Source organism: Bombina bombina, chromosome 3 (assembly GCF_027579735.1).
Source record: "Bombina bombina isolate aBomBom1 chromosome 3, aBomBom1.pri, whole genome shotgun sequence".
Classification (NCBI taxonomy): domain Eukaryota; kingdom Metazoa; phylum Chordata; class Amphibia; order Anura; family Bombinatoridae; genus Bombina; species Bombina bombina.
This window is the reverse complement of record NC_069501.1, coordinates 552400457-552416646: the sequence shown is the minus strand read 5'-3', so window position 1 is coordinate 552416646 and position 16190 is coordinate 552400457.

Sequence of the window (16190 nt, the reverse complement as noted above, 5' to 3'; positions counted from 1 at the left end):
GGGTAGACTAGATCGTCTTTTAATAGCTATTGATCCCCAGTATGTAGAGATGATGGAAGCTAAACCATGTGGGATTCAGCCTGCAGACGGAACCACGAATCAGGACCTTATGCAGACCCACACTGAGGCCTGCTTAGTACCAACCGCTGTAGTGCCCGGCTGGGCAGAGACCATGCCGGGATTTGAAAGACGCCGATGTCCATCACCTGACTCCGCCATGGAGGATGAAGCCGATCCCTACGAGAGGGGGTTGTTAGGTCCAGGACGCAAAGAGCGGAAACCTTCAACGCTCGATACCGCAGAAACACCTGTGAGATTTGGAGTCAGGGTCACAGATGCTGCTGTGAGTTCGGCTGGAACTAAGAAGCGGCTATCGGGTTTGGGAACCCTTCTGGCTCAGGCTGCTATGATCTGGAACCCTGGGGGATTTCCCCCTGCTGGAACGCTGTTTTCTGCGAGTAAGGGTTTAATAACGGAGAACGCTACGCTGCATATACTGGGTCAGTTTGAACACACCAGATTGCTGGATTTTGGAAGCTGTAATGCATGCGACTCCTGTTGGTTGCTTTCCCAGGGCTGGACTCTCTCTATGTCACCAGACTTATCACAGTGTACCTTTGCAGTCTGTGGAGTGGGGTAATCACAATTCCCATTATTTGTGTAGCTGACAGTAGCTCTTTCAATCCCCCCTAATCCCGCAGGAACCTATGTCTGCTATGACGCTTTGAGACTGATTGTGGCCCAGCCATTACTGCAAAAAGATTACTAGGAACTATTCACTCATTAGATATAGATTACTTCTCTAGCACAATTATTGGGGCTTGCATTCCTTTTGAAATACTTAGCACAGTCTTGTATAACTAGTTTCTTCATGGTAGAATGTTTGTTTCAGTTTATTCTCACTTTCAGGATGGGGTTACGAGGCACCGATATTCGCCCAGCAAGGAGTTTTTATGGGTTTTAAACTACTTTGATATGAACTTTTCTGAAGAAGGGACTATGGCTATGTATATAATTTCTTTAACATGTTAAAGTGTCTATTACTCTGTTCTACATTCTCAGTATATTGCAGGGCCCAGGATAGCCTACAGTAAGATTGTAATATTTTTCATTCCTAAGCAATACCGTATAAGCTCCTAATTGTATTTTTTAGTACTGTATATGGCATAGCTGTCTGTGTGTCCTTTACTTTTCCTTCTCTTATGGGAAGCTACCTGTGGCTGTATGAATGGGCTATTTCTCTCTCATGTGGAATGATGTATGAATGCATTTTTGCCGGCTAAATGTGCGAGCTAAGTTGAGTATTCTTGGCTTCAGTGTTTGACCTCTCCCATGCTTGATACTGACAATTTAGGAGTGTATAATAATCCATCTATATGCTGTGTGTGAATTAATCCGGTTAATTATATTGTATTAATGGATGGATAATAAGCCCAGCATACTTGGAGTCTCTATTGTGTTCATTTTGAGAATTTCTAACTTCTCGACTCCCCCCCCCCCCCTATTTTTGTGTGGTACGGGATAGTTAGCTTATCCTCCATACTCTCATATGGCAGAGTTAAGTAGTCTCTGCCCTGTCCATAGAGCCTTTGTTTTCGTTTGTCTCGGTGTAAGTGTAAAAAAGACTCTCCGGATCTTACTACTGAAAGGTTCAGCATGACCGTTCTACTGTGTTTCATTATCTGCAGTTTGTCCATCTCGTCAGACCTGATAGAACTGTTTGCTTACATATATTGTTAATGCATGTGCTTGGATTTGTGATATGGTGATTGAGGTTCAAGGATTGTAAATGCGGTCAATAGACTTGTTTTCTCAGGTACTTCTGGGAGCTAGATCCTGTTGATAGGCCTAGTTGGTTTAGATAGCTAGGCGGTAACTGGTTAGATATGGATGTCATAGAAGGCACCTCAACTTCTTAACTGTAAGTTTTTTCGCCGGATCCATCTAGAGTATAGCCTCAGATTAAACTAATAACTACTAGCTGTAGTATATTCTATAGTGACTAGCATCTAGGTAGATATAATTATTTAATTGCCCCAGGGGACCTCTGAGTCATGTATTGCTGATTACCTCCTATAACACACTAGCTTATCGATCCTTTGGACCTGTGACCTCTATTTTTAGTTTGTCTGATCCTGTGTTAAGCATAACTATCTAAACAGCCTTATTCCTATACATATTGAGACTCAGAGTTTTTGGTTGCAAATATTGCATTTTAAATCTTGCATTTTCCTTCTTGCTGACACAGTGGTGACTATTTTTTATAGCTCATGTTGGTATGCTGATTGTTATTACCTCTTACAATATATGTTATGTTCACCTAAAAATTTATAACATTTATACGCTGCTCAATTAAGAGTAGATTAAGTATACAACCCTTCTAATTTATACTCAAGGATGAGGACTCTCTGGAGTCTCATGACATGTCTTCAGATAAGCCCCAGCTACCAGATCCCATGAGTGGATCTCTATTATATAGAAGACACTAGCGACCTTAATCATTAAAATAGAGGCATTGATGAAGGGTAATATTGTACTTTGATTAATACTTTGTCTGTTATAGTGTTGTTTGTGACTGTAGACCTTCATTGTTGCTCTTGGGATGTTACCCTCCATTCTGTGACTGTTGTACCTGTTTGTTTTTGCCTCAATAAAAATATAAAAAAAATAAATAAACACTACTATAAAGAATAAAATGCACAGATACTGATATAAAAATCTAGTATAAAACTGTTTAAAAACTTACTTAGAAACTCTTAGTTTAGCTCGGTTGAAAAGGTAGGTGGAAAGCCCACTGCAAGTGGGAAATAAGACCCTCCCCCCTTCTTTTGCATATGAAAAGACCCTTTACACAAACAGGAGCAAGCTGGAGATGGTAGCTGACGGAATTCACATAAAACTTAAAACAACTTGATGGGCTATATAAATAGATCATCTACAAAACATTTATGCAAAGAAAAAATGAGTGTATAATGTCCCTTTAAATCATTAGTCTGTATTGTGCTTGGTAAACTGTCATGACATTAAAAAAGTATCGGTAATTGGTATCGGGGAGTATTTGAAAAAAAGTATCAGTACTTGTACTCGGTCTTAAAAAAATGGTATCGGTGCAACCCTAATTATAACTATTGTGTTATAAATAAAGTTTATTTATTAAAAGGGTATTAGTTAACTAGGGTATCTATTCAACTGGTAGCGAGCTCTTATTTCGTGAACATAAATAAGTTTCAGCAAATTTTACCATTTGAAGCTCTAGAGATTTAAAAAAAAAACTGGTAGCAAGCAAAATGTCTACTCTCACTGCATCTAAGCCAAGATGTAATCATGTGTTTGTTTATAGCTATAAAGGCTATAAACATTAGAGATAAATGGAGAGGTTTAGAAACAAAAAGAAAAAAGACCAATGGCACTACTAGGTATTAGGGCGGACTATTGCCTGATAAAAGGATACTCCAGTAAAATTCCTGTTAGTTCCTAGGATGGTGCTGTTTATAGAGAGAATACTTAGTAGAAACAGTAGTTGGGTAGATGAACTATCCAACAAAAAGTATACACTTAATAGCACTCCAAAGTCCTAATAATAATAAAGCACTCTTAAAGACATCACCTCAACATAAGTTTATAAGGGGGTAAGATAGAATAAAAATAAAATATAACTTTTATTAATAATATTTAAAACAACCAAAACATACAAGATACATACAATTAAAACTACGAAATGGAGGATGGTCAGCGTGTGTGTAAAAGTGAATGCTAGTATGGCCCTAATAGTATAGGAACTAGACCAATTACTCTTTATGACATCAAATGATGAATATATTCAAAATGAGTACATAATATGTCCAAAATAATTATAATTAGTTCCTCTTCTGAATATAAAGAGCTACTGTGTATGAACAAGTATATCAAACTGCTAGTAGTACGTTACGTGCCAAGATAAAGTAGGCACCAGCCTAAGTATTAAATCCCAGATGAATTTACTATATACTTGGGACAAATTAACATCACACATTGTATCATTTGTGGATTAAAGTAAACTTTATTGAGTGGGCGGTTATGTCCAAGTAATAGAAACACATATATAAATTCTAACGTGGCTGATAATATGTAGTGAGCCTATGACTAAAGGGATTGTGTACTAGTACAAAAGATGGATGGAGTAGTCAGTAATGAGGCTAAGTTACATGCAGTTATAGCTGCTGGGTTGAGCTGTGCAAATAGATTGCAAAGTTAAGCTGTAGACCTTAGGTTATAAAATATACCAAACCTGATTTAGCTAGATGCTGTCTAAATTTAATAAACCAACGCGATAGGTCACTCACAAATGTAAGTCTTAGAGATCAGGTGTAACAAAATGAAAAACAGCATAAGCAACTTAACATGAGCGAATCCTAATACCAGCAGTGAATGTTACTTTAATAGTGCTCAGAGATAGAGGTGTTAATCCTGTTGAGTAACTAAAGGGTTAAGAAAGCACCTTCTAATTAGAATCAGTGTTACAGCAGGCTATGCCGCTTTATGAAAAGTATATTGGTGTATATACAGCTACACACTAGTGAGTGTTAATTATAAAGTAATCACAGTAAACCCTGCAAGACTTGCTACAATTAATTTAAGTGAGTACTTGAGGTAATCTTATCAAATATCTTACATTGAAATATTGTCTATATCATTGTTGCTGGATTATAGCGGGTTTGCCTTTTGAATCAGTGGTATACCAAAATAGTAGTATAACTGAATATGTGCAGCTTAGTGCTTGTCAGCATTAGTATAAAACACCTTGAAATTAGCTTAAGCTAATAAATGCAGGAAAAGCTAATTCTAATAAACATAAATATCACAAATTCCAAACATGATTATTAGGTTTGTATATTAAATGTATTTTTGTTAATCTTAGTTGGATATCTGCTTGTAGTAGCACAATCACAGCTATAGCGATGTTAATATCCCTGTAGCTAAGTAAAAGTGTGATTTACAAATAGTTACACAGTGTATCTGTGTTACTGCAGCTCCACGTTTATCTGCTGGATAATTAACATTTAGGTAAATAAGCTCAGCTGTTCACTACCGCTGAAATGTGGCTTAACGGACAGTGCTAGTCAGTTTTTATATTTTCAGTTAAATGTAACATGTGTCAGGAGCAATGTAATGACACAGATAAAGGGCTAAATGGTTAACAGTCATGAGTTCACAGAGAAAACCGGCATTATTGTGGTTAAATATATTCAGAGTATTTATACTTTGTATGGCTTGTAAGCGGATTTTACCACAACCGGATAGCTCAAAAACAATGACTGAGTCAATTAATTAGCCCATAAAGATTGTTACACACTATTGCCCCAAAACAGTTAAGAGGGACCATATAATCTAAGGTCACGCTGATCGTGCCTCCAGAACGCTGCCTAAAACACAGGAGTTCACTGGACTCCTCACCAATTCCCTGACATGTTTCGCCGCTTGTCGGCTTTAACGAAGGGTGCACGCGCGGCGCGCAATGGTGAGTTAAATACCCTACGTTACACTGTGTCCCTCCTCCAATGTGATGTGGTCTAGTGGGTGTGTTCCATGACGTGTGTGAAACGTCAGTGGAAGCTACAGATTAAACATCACTGTCACTGCATATAAGGTACTGCAAAGACGTTACAGTTGCGAGATTATTATTGAATAGTGAAGTTGTCAATTAATAACTAAATGCCAAAACAAACACTATGGTAATATGAACTGTAAGCCACTACACAAAAATAAAAATAAATCATTAATAATGTGAAAACTAATAACGGTGACTATTATGTGAATGTATTTTAATTGAAATAAGTGTATTATAATGAAAAATAATGCTGTAAGAATGGAAATAATAAACGTACTGAATGTTGTGCTATTATGGGTGATGTGCTCAAGAGTGCTAGATGTGAAAACTTCTGCAAAGTGCTAACGTGGGTGAAAAGGGGAAGAATTTATAAATACATAAGTACAAATAATATTTAAATAATCAAGATGAAGTGAATACGCATTGATGAAGTGTACATTTAGTGTTCAAAAATATGAGTTAATTTAAAAGTGTGGTGATAAAATAATGAATTAAAAAACAATTAATTTGTAATAAAATTGAATTTAACGTTTTTTAAATACACTTAATGAAGTGAAATGGAATGACAACTAGATAATGGTAACTTGCAATGTCAATTCCCTTTACACCAACATAAATCATTCTCTAGGAATAAAAGCAATATCACACTTTTTAGATCAGGACCAAACACTATCCATTGAACAGACTAAGTTCATTATTGAGAGTATTGAATTTTTCTTAAATAATAGTTTTCTGTTCAACAATGAAATGTATCTACAAATTAAGGGTACAGCCATGGGCACAAGGTTCGCTCCCAGTTACGCTAACCTCTTCATGGGATATTTTGAGGAATTATTTTTGAAAGATAATCCTTGGGGGTGATCCTATACAAACGTTATATAGATGACGTGTTTATGATTTGGAAGGGAGACAAACTGTTAGAGAAGTTTTTAGAGGATCTAAATAATAATAATTTAGGTCTATCATTCACCCATGATCATAGTAATCAACTTATTCAATTCCTAGATATAGAAGTGGAAATAAAAGAACAAAATATTACAAGAAAAACTTTCTTTAAAATAATAGACTCCAACAATTACACTTTAACAGCTGCCATCTCAATAGATGGAAATCAAACATTCCAAAAAGTCAGTTTCTAAGTATTAGAAAGAATTGCTCAGATTTAACAACATATGAAGAACAATCAGAAAATTGAATTGAACGTTTTAGGGATAAAGGGTATAACATGAATATTGTTCTTAAAACAAAAAATATGGTTAAGGACACTAATAGAGATTAATTATTCAAAGGTAATAATACCAATAAAAAGAGCAACAGATTTAAAAAGAATAACAGATGTACATTTTCAAAAAAATCCTTAGAAAACATTGGCACTACAATAAGAAAGATCCGCTTCTAGGAGAAAGAGTTAAAAATACACCAGATATTTTCAAAAAAGCAAAAAATTTGAAAAACTACTTAGCCCCCAGCCAATTCAGAAATAAACACAAGGTTGAAGTAGACCTTAATGGTGAGAAAATCAAAGGCTTTTTCCCCTGCGATACATGTAAATCATGCAAATATAGTAGTAAAAAGAAGGTCGTATTCTCAACAGATAAAAAGAAAAGTTTTAAGCTAAACAAAATAGTAAGATGTACAGATCATAATGTAATATATATGATACAGTGTTCTTGTAAACTAATTTACATAGGTTAAAAGAGAGGATAAGAGATTATATATGGCACATTGAAAACCAAAAAACAAATACTGTTCTTTATCAACATATGAACAATTTCAAATATTAGGGAATACAAAAAATCCATATGAACAAAAGAGGGGGAAATATTGAAAAATGTCTATTGAGGAGAGAAGCAGAAATTATATACAATTTCATTACACTATATCCCTATGGCCTAAATATGGAATTTGATTTTCTAAATAAATTAAATTCCATTGTTCTGCAAATTATACTCAGTATAATTATTTTTCACTTTGTGAATACTCCAATTGAATCAAGGATAAACTGATATACACATTTTTAAGGACACAAAGTAAACAAACATTGGCTTGTTAATGTTTATATGAGAGTGAAAAAATCATATAGATACAAGAATGATCTTATAAAATCACATATAAACATTTGCCAGTTGTTTTTCCTCTAATTAGCATTACTTAATCGCACATTTTAAAACTCTGAATTAATTTTGGATCAATTCAAATCATATGTCCTGCTTATGTTGAACCATTTGTACTGTATATATATATATTTTTCTGTATATTTTTTCTATATATTTTTTCTTGTTTCTGCCAATTTTTTTTCTGTATTTTTTTCTGTATATAAAAATGACAAGGAAATCACCACAAGGGGTTAAGGAGAAATCCTCAATTAAGACAACACACCTGTAAGAAAAAGGCTTTATCAAAGGTGCAAGGAGCTTAAAACGACATTGGCTTAAACATGTCAATCACAAACAGGCTATTTATAGAGAGCCTTTGGAAACAGTGATCATCTTGATAAAGGCTAGTGACACAGCCGAAACGCGTAGACCCTGTTTGATCACATCAAAGGCTAATGATACAATGGGCAGAACGGATGTACAGACCATTTTGTGTTATATAACGAGTAGTCTGACTAATACATGTAAACGTTGAGGCGCTCACAAAGTATCGAATATTGCCTAACATTTACAGTTGCAACTATTTCATCCATTGAGGAATTTCATTTCCAGCAATGATTACTTTAATTTGTCTCCACTGGAGTACTACCGGTCATTCCGGCTTTTTTAGAACACTAATAAGCGGAATGCTCTGGACTTTAGGTGTCCCCATTAAGAGTGCATAGTTCATATGACCAAAGAAAAATCCAAAGGAGGTTATTCACCAGAATTCTTCCACAGCTAGCCAACACAATTGCGGCTGGATAAAGTACCTCTATACTAGCCATACACAGGCTTTTTTCTACCAAGACTTTCTTATACATATAAGCATATCGTTTCCTAGAAAGAACTTTTGTAATGGATATTTCACTTCTGTATTTATCATTGATTTTTATTGAATTGTATGAACTACATTTTTACCTTATTGTATGAACCATACTTTATGTATTTAGATGCCGTCATCATGCATTTGTTTTATACTATCATACAGTTTTTAGGAAAAATTGTCCTTTAATAAATACCATTTATACCTTAGTATATCTATTAATCTGTGCACTCATCAGACGTACACTCATCAGACAGGTCTATCTTGAGTGCTTATTCCCGCACTCTATACTATATTGATTCACTTCACTTGTGGGGAGCAGTGTGTTTTTTGGGATTTGAGCTAAAGTCTGATTACTTAAAGAGAGCTCTCACATACCCTTTCTTTTTCGGGGTCCTCTTGTACAAGATATATATTTTTGATTAATAATTGATGAGGAAGTGTTTCACAGATATGCTTATGAAATGCCTGATAGACGTGTAAGCAGAATAGTTGTCCATTACCTTGGACAGGCCAAGAGAATCATCTGTGCCTCATGGAACTGTGAACAAATATCCCATGAGATCTCATGTACATGCAATGCCATCTGTGTTGTCAGAATCTCTGGAGCAAAAAGCCTTTGGTCCATGCAACGTTTACCAGCATAAAATAGTAACAACTTCAACCATAAAACTAATGCTGCCTAAAGATTCACAATAAACAAAAAATAAGCTAAAGTATAAAAATAGAATCAACCGTGATTATTTATATGCTGTGTATGAGCTTCACTATGCATTAGAAGGGTATTTCTGTCAATACACTCTAGTCCTTGATGCTACTGTAAGTCTGAAATTGTTAGTATATTTGAGGAGGTTACAATTCTGAAGCCAAATTTACTTCTGTCTTATAACACAACTTTTTAGCTTGGAGACTTCTATGTGGCACCTTTAATTTTCTAATGTGCTTTCTTTAAAGAGAACTCAGCAATTAATTTGGCCATACTGATTGATCCAAGATAAGAGTATAGCAAATGTGCATGAGGTTTTTCTTTCTTTTTATGTATAAGAAAACAATTATTTCACAGTGATAGTCAAAGACAGAGAAGCAGCCACTGCACAAGCTATTCCTGCCTGCACACATGTGCTTTGCTGGAACCATATTATAAAAGATGTAGAATTCTGGGTCTTAGCACATAGAGGAGGGAAAGATGATTGGCAAGTATACATAAATAATATTCTTCAGCTTCTGGATTGTGAAAGTAGAGTTCCTGAAATTGCTGCAGAAATTAAAAAGATAAACGAGTGATGGCTTCCTCAATTATTTTTAACAGAAGCGGAGAAATATTGTTAAAATGTGCCAAAGTATGATTGCTGTTCTCATGAGACTATGTAGTAATAAGAAAATGAGCATGGATGAAATGGTTTTGGCTTTTTATTTCCTTCAAACACATTACCTAAAATAAAGTTTATGGGGATTGTGTGGCATTGGAAAGTACCACCTGTTAGCAGAACAAAACACCAGAAAATTAAATCCTGATACTACACAGTTTTCAGTACACTGTCTTCCTGTAGATGACATTGTGCATTTCCTAAAGCAGGGAAAGATAAACACATACCATGTGCCAAAACATCAAGGAAAAGACCGTATATCAAAGACTATGGAAGGTCTAGTAGATCTAATAGTAAAGCAAAATCAAATACTATTAAAAGCATAGTCTGGCTGTTTGCTCATTAGAGTTTTACATGAAAAGGAATATGTGGTGAAATTATTTCCAAAAGAAACACTTTATTGGAACAGTTCCAGGACATGCTACCATATTATGGCAACATAGATTTCTGTAGGGAAAAGACTATATCAGTCAAAGCAGGGGTATGCTTTGAAAAAACTGAGGATAAGTAGACAAGAAGGAAAATCTGGAAGAAAATTTTGATTTCCTTCAGATTAATGATTTTATTACAATTGAAACAGGAGACAAATAAAAATAAAGCTGCTTGTAATGAAAGGCAATTATTATCATCTTTTACTTTTGAAGCAAAAAGCCCTCTTTTTTTCAAGTACCTCTCCAAAATCTATTTAAGGAAAGCTGAAGGAGAATAACTTGTTCCACAGGAATCTATGGCAGGCTGTCCGCGCATGAGAAATGCAAGCCATACAAAAGGTCTACATCAATGCAAGTCACTCTTGATTAAAAATTGTCTAGTTGACACTGGCATCAAGGGATTCCTAATTACTAGAAAAAGCCAAGAGAAGATTTAAAAACTGATGATGTGTGTGTGTCTTCATCCCATTCATTTTGCTGCCCATGGAATTACAGGGCTACTCAACAATTTTCACAAATATGGACGTTGTGGAGGACATATAAGCACTGTTATGATTGTGTACATAGGGGACAATTTATCAAGGGCCGAATGGCCCCTGATGCCCCTGTTTCTGTGCGAGACTTCAGGCTCGCCGGAAACAGCAGTTATGAAGCAGCGGTCTTAAAGGGACAGTCTACACCAGAATTGTTATTGTTTAAAAAGATAGATAATCCCTTTATTACCCATTCCCTAGTTTTGCACAACCAACAGTTATATAAATACATGTTTTACCTCTGTGATTATATTGTATCTAAGCCTCTGCAAACTGCCCCTTTATTTCAGTTCTTTTGACAGACATCCAATTTAGCCAATCAGAGCTGGCTCACTGGAACTCCACATGCATGAACACAGTGTTATCTATATGACACACATGAACTAACACCCTCTAGTGGTGAAAAATTGTCAAAATGGCCTGAGAGAAGATGCCTTCAAGGGCTTAGAAATTAGCATATGAACCTCCTAGGTTTAGCTTTCAAATAAGAATATCAAAAGTACAAAGCAAAATCAGTGATAAAAGTAAATTGGAAATTTTTTAAAATGACATTCGCTATCTGAATTGTGCAAGTCTATTTTGGACTAGACTGTCCCTTTAAGAACGGGCTGAGGTCTGCAATCCGCCCGAGCCGATTGGCCGCGAATGTGCAGGGGGCAGCATTGCATAAGCAGTTCACCAGAACTGCTTGTGCAATGTTAAATGGCAACAGCATATGATGTTGGCATTTAGCGATGTCTGTCGAACATGATACGCTATAGTGTATCATGTCAGACAAACAATGATAAATCGGACACAGTGTATTTATCAATTGTAAATTTACGAATAGTGTGTACTGTGCTTCTTGTATTGTGCTGTGTCTGCTGGGTTAGGTGTAATGTGCCTTTAAGGAGGCCTATCTAACTGCCTGAACTGCAGTAATCACTATACAGTATATATATCCTTAATATGCAGTTGGGGCTGCATGTGTATTCTGTTCTTGTGTGTTCTGTTTGTATACTGGAGTATGCATTCTATTTTCTGAGTCTTTGTTCTGTGCTGTGTTTTGAGGCTTTTTGGAACTTTTATGCTTTAATATTTTAGGTACTCAGACATTTTCCATTTAACAATTTATATTTGTATGTCTCTTGGATTGAGTATGCTTACTTAAAGGGCCATAATACCCAAATGTTTAAACACTTGAAGTGATGCAGCATAGCTGTAAAAAGCTGACTAGAAAATATCTCCTGAACATCTCTATGTAAAAAAGAAAGATATTTTACCTCAAAAGTTCCTCAGTAGCCACCTCCCATTGTAAAGGATTTCTAAGCAGCATTTTAGTGTGTCTGTCCTGGGACATCTGAAGGGATGAGCATCGTGCACTCTCATCTTATTTCACCAATCAGGTAAAGGAAGTTTACAATGAAATCTCATGAGAGTCAAGTCAAATCTCATGAGATCACAGTAAAAGTTCATGACCTCAGCACTGCTGATGCTGATTGGCTGCTGTTCATTTCTTCATTTTTTTTTAAATTTTTACCTGCAGCTGGGAGCAGTTGAGTATAACTTTTTACACAGAACTTACTCTGCTGAGCTGAGGAGATTGTGAGGTAAAATATCTTCCTTTTTTACATAGAGATGCTCAGGTGATATTTTCCTGTCAGCTTTTTACAGTTATACTGCATCAGTTTCAAGTGATTTAGCATATGAGTATTATGTCCCTTTAAGATATTTCCCTACCCTGATAATTTGTATCTCTTGGTTTGACTATGTTTTGCTAGAAATATTCCCCTACACTGATAATTTGGTTTGTATTTTCACTCTTGAATTCTCTGGGTTTTCCTTTCTATATTACTCTGAGTATTTGGATTAATATTGAATCTGTCTGAGTTGTTTTGACCCTGTATTTCGAATTGCATTTCTTTGGATTATGTAATTAACCTTAAAGGTAACTTGTTATGCATGCATGGTGTTTGAATGCTGGTGCACGGCCCTCACAGCATGTGTGTGTATGCTGCGGAAAAACAGTAACTATTAAACACATTATAGGTCTAATTTACCTGAGTTTTTAAAATGGCCTGACATTAAATTGTGATAAAGTTTATTTTAATTTTAATATGTTATAGGCTGAATGTTCTGTCAGACCTGGCACTGCTGAGGGAGAGGGTGTAAGGGATGTTCCATTCTCAGTGGAGGAGCACACTGACCTTGCGAATGAGATAGAGCAGTGCTACGACCAGCTCTATGACAGCTAGAACCTCAGCCCAAGCTAAAAGTGACCGCTTGGAGAGAAAAGCAGAGTCTGTATCTTCTGTGGGTGTGAGTTGCCGCTCAGTGACCCTCTGTAAGAAGTGCTACTCTTACCTGAAGATCAAGGTCAAGGCGAAGATGGCTCGAGAGGTGGTTGACCGCCGGAAAACCGGGGGTGGGTGTTCATTGACTCCTATGGCCTATTCTGTATTAAATTTAAAGCATGTTTTTATTATATGTTGGATTTAAACATTTTAGTTACTATGACATGTGCATTATTGTTTCTAGTAATGTAATATTTTGTTTGCAGAACAGCATTAGAATTATAACTGATGTTCATATATGTGCATCTATTGGTGAAAATAATAAAAATGGTTGTTTAAATGTATGTTTAAATGTTAGCTAGCATTCTATTTACCTATATCTCACAGATGATGTAAAGAGACAAACTACTATAGAAGTTGGCAGTTAGCTTTAAATACATTTAATATCCCTTTAGCACAAATATTAAATATGTGAACATGTCATTGAGTTATATGTACTAATTATTTTTTGTTTTGTTTCTTTGTACAGTGTCATTGGATATGGGTGAAGTCCCCCCGGTATTGAGAGTGTAGCTGCCCCAGAGGCTGCACCAGCTGATCCATTTGATGATCTGCCTGTCCCATCTCCATCTGGTTGTGTGTCCTCTTCCACTTTGTTGTTCCAGGCTCCTCAGGTTCAGGCTGAGGACACCGTTTCTGATTTGGAGGAGGTTGAGGCGGAACCTGAGGAAGGAAGGAAGACCCGAAAAACCAGGGGATAAGGACTGCCAGCCACATCCTTATGGGGGACCATAAGTACTACGAGGATGTATCTGAGTTCTGCTTTAAACGCATATAGCACAATGACCTTAACCATGAAAAGATGGAGTCCTTGAAAAAAAATCCTACGGGAAATCAGACAGGACACACAGTCAATGGGCAAGTCAACTAATTCAGGGGCAGTCACCGCTGTTCACAGTGTCAACACTGCAATTTGGCAGTGGCTCCTACGCCCCTTCCACCCTCTGAATCTAAGGCCTCAGAATATGAAACAGTGCAAGGTTAATCTCAAGTGGCAGAAGAGACTGAGACAAGGGAAGAAACAGCCTCATCTAAAAGAAAGAGAAGGGACAATGATCATAGAAGCTCAAGAAAGAAATGCTTTTGAAAAACCTCACAATCTACACAGTTTTGTTCATCTATTTTTTTTTTTAATCCAGTGCTTCATCATTGTGTTATAAAGTATTTTAGTTTAATGTTGAATTTTTCTACTACCTCCAGTATTATGCGTGTATATATTCTAAAGAACTAGCCTCTAAAGAGACTGCTGGCCCCTATCTCTCCACCTCAAAATCCTTTTAGATCACATATGCCTCCTATATGTTTATCACATACATAGGGGCCCCTGATGCCCCTGTTTCCTCGCGAGCCTTCAGGCTCGCTGCAACCAGCAGTTATAAAGCAGCGGTCTTAAGACCGCTGGATCCTTAACTGGTTCGCTGCCTCTGATGCTGCGGACATCAATCCACCCGATCCTATACGATCGGGTTGATTGACACCTCCTGCTAGTGGCCGATTGACCGCAAATCTGCAAGGGGCGGCATTGCACAAGCAGTGTTCACCAGAAAGGGTGCAGTCTTCTTCAAAAGTTTTCTGTTATTGAATGATTATTATTGCTTTTCTATCTGGGAGGATATTTAACAGGAGCAGGTGATTTTATTGTTATTTAAGCCTGATAAAACTGCATTTGTTCAAGACTAGAAACGTTGCTTTTAAATAAATTTGTACACTGAGCTCCTGTGTGAATTCATGCTGTTTTTTTTTATCCTTTTGTGTACTTCCATTGTTCAGAATAAATGCGACTGTGACCAGAATTCAGTTAGCTGTTGTTTTTTAGAGTTTGGAAGTTGCTAAGCCTATTCTTGGGAACAACCACAAGATCAGAGAATCACTTTGATGCATCCACAGACTCATTGTGCACTAGTGGACTTTGCAAATATTTGTTAATACTGTTCTGTTTGGGATGTCAGGAGGCTTGATGCCTCTAGAAAAAAAGTTAATAGGACGATTTCAAGTTTTGTAGCACAGTTGGGGGGTTTTGGCATTCGTCATGTGGAGTTCGAAGGGGAGTCAGGGAGGTGTTTTTTCCTTAAGGATGATGTACATTAAAATAAATGTTGGCTTCACCTGTTTAATTTTAATTTGAAGGAGGGGGTACAAAAGGCCTTAGCCCGGGTGGGCGGTGCCCGACGGCAGGTCGGGCGGTGGCGGGTGCTGGCCTTATGAGCAAGTTGGAGAAGAAGTGGTACCTCATCAGAAGATGAGGGAGAGTTTAAATATTGGGGGCGTGCCTGGCAGTAGCCAGTGGAAGGCACGTGTGGCTAGTTAGTAGGCGGCACCCTGGGTTATAACCGCAATGGTTAAGTAATTTGATGTTTGTTAACTACCTGTTTGAGTTAATAAATGTGGGCTGCTGCCTTTTCACCCCACTTCATTGTAGTTGTGTTATTTATTGGTATGAGTGAAGAGTGCCGAGTGTGTGAGTCAAACTGCATTTCTTCAAGACTAGAAACGTTGCTTTTAAATAAATTTGTACACTGAGCTCCTGTGTGAATTCATGCTGTTTTTTAATTCTTTTGTGTACTTCCATTGTTCAGAATAAATGCCACTGTGACCAGAATTCAGTTAGCTGTTGTTTTTTAGAATTTGGAAGTTGCTAAGCCTATTCTTGGGAACAACCACAAGATCAGAGAATCACTTTGATGCATCCAGAGACTCATTGTGCACTGTTGGACTTTGCCACTATTTGTTAATACTGTTTTTACATTTATTATTATTCAATTGCTTTTTATATTTTTTATGCTATCATTTATATCTGCACATATATTGAATGGTATTTTATATTATTCCCCCTTATTATAGGTTTGTATATCTATTTTTCTTCTATTTTGATCTCAAAGAAGTGTAGTGGAGATGGTTTGGAGTCAGGTGCCTTCTTTGGGAAGAGGTATTCTTAATAGCTTTAGTTTATGCTGGGAGATTCCTTTTTCCAATTTATT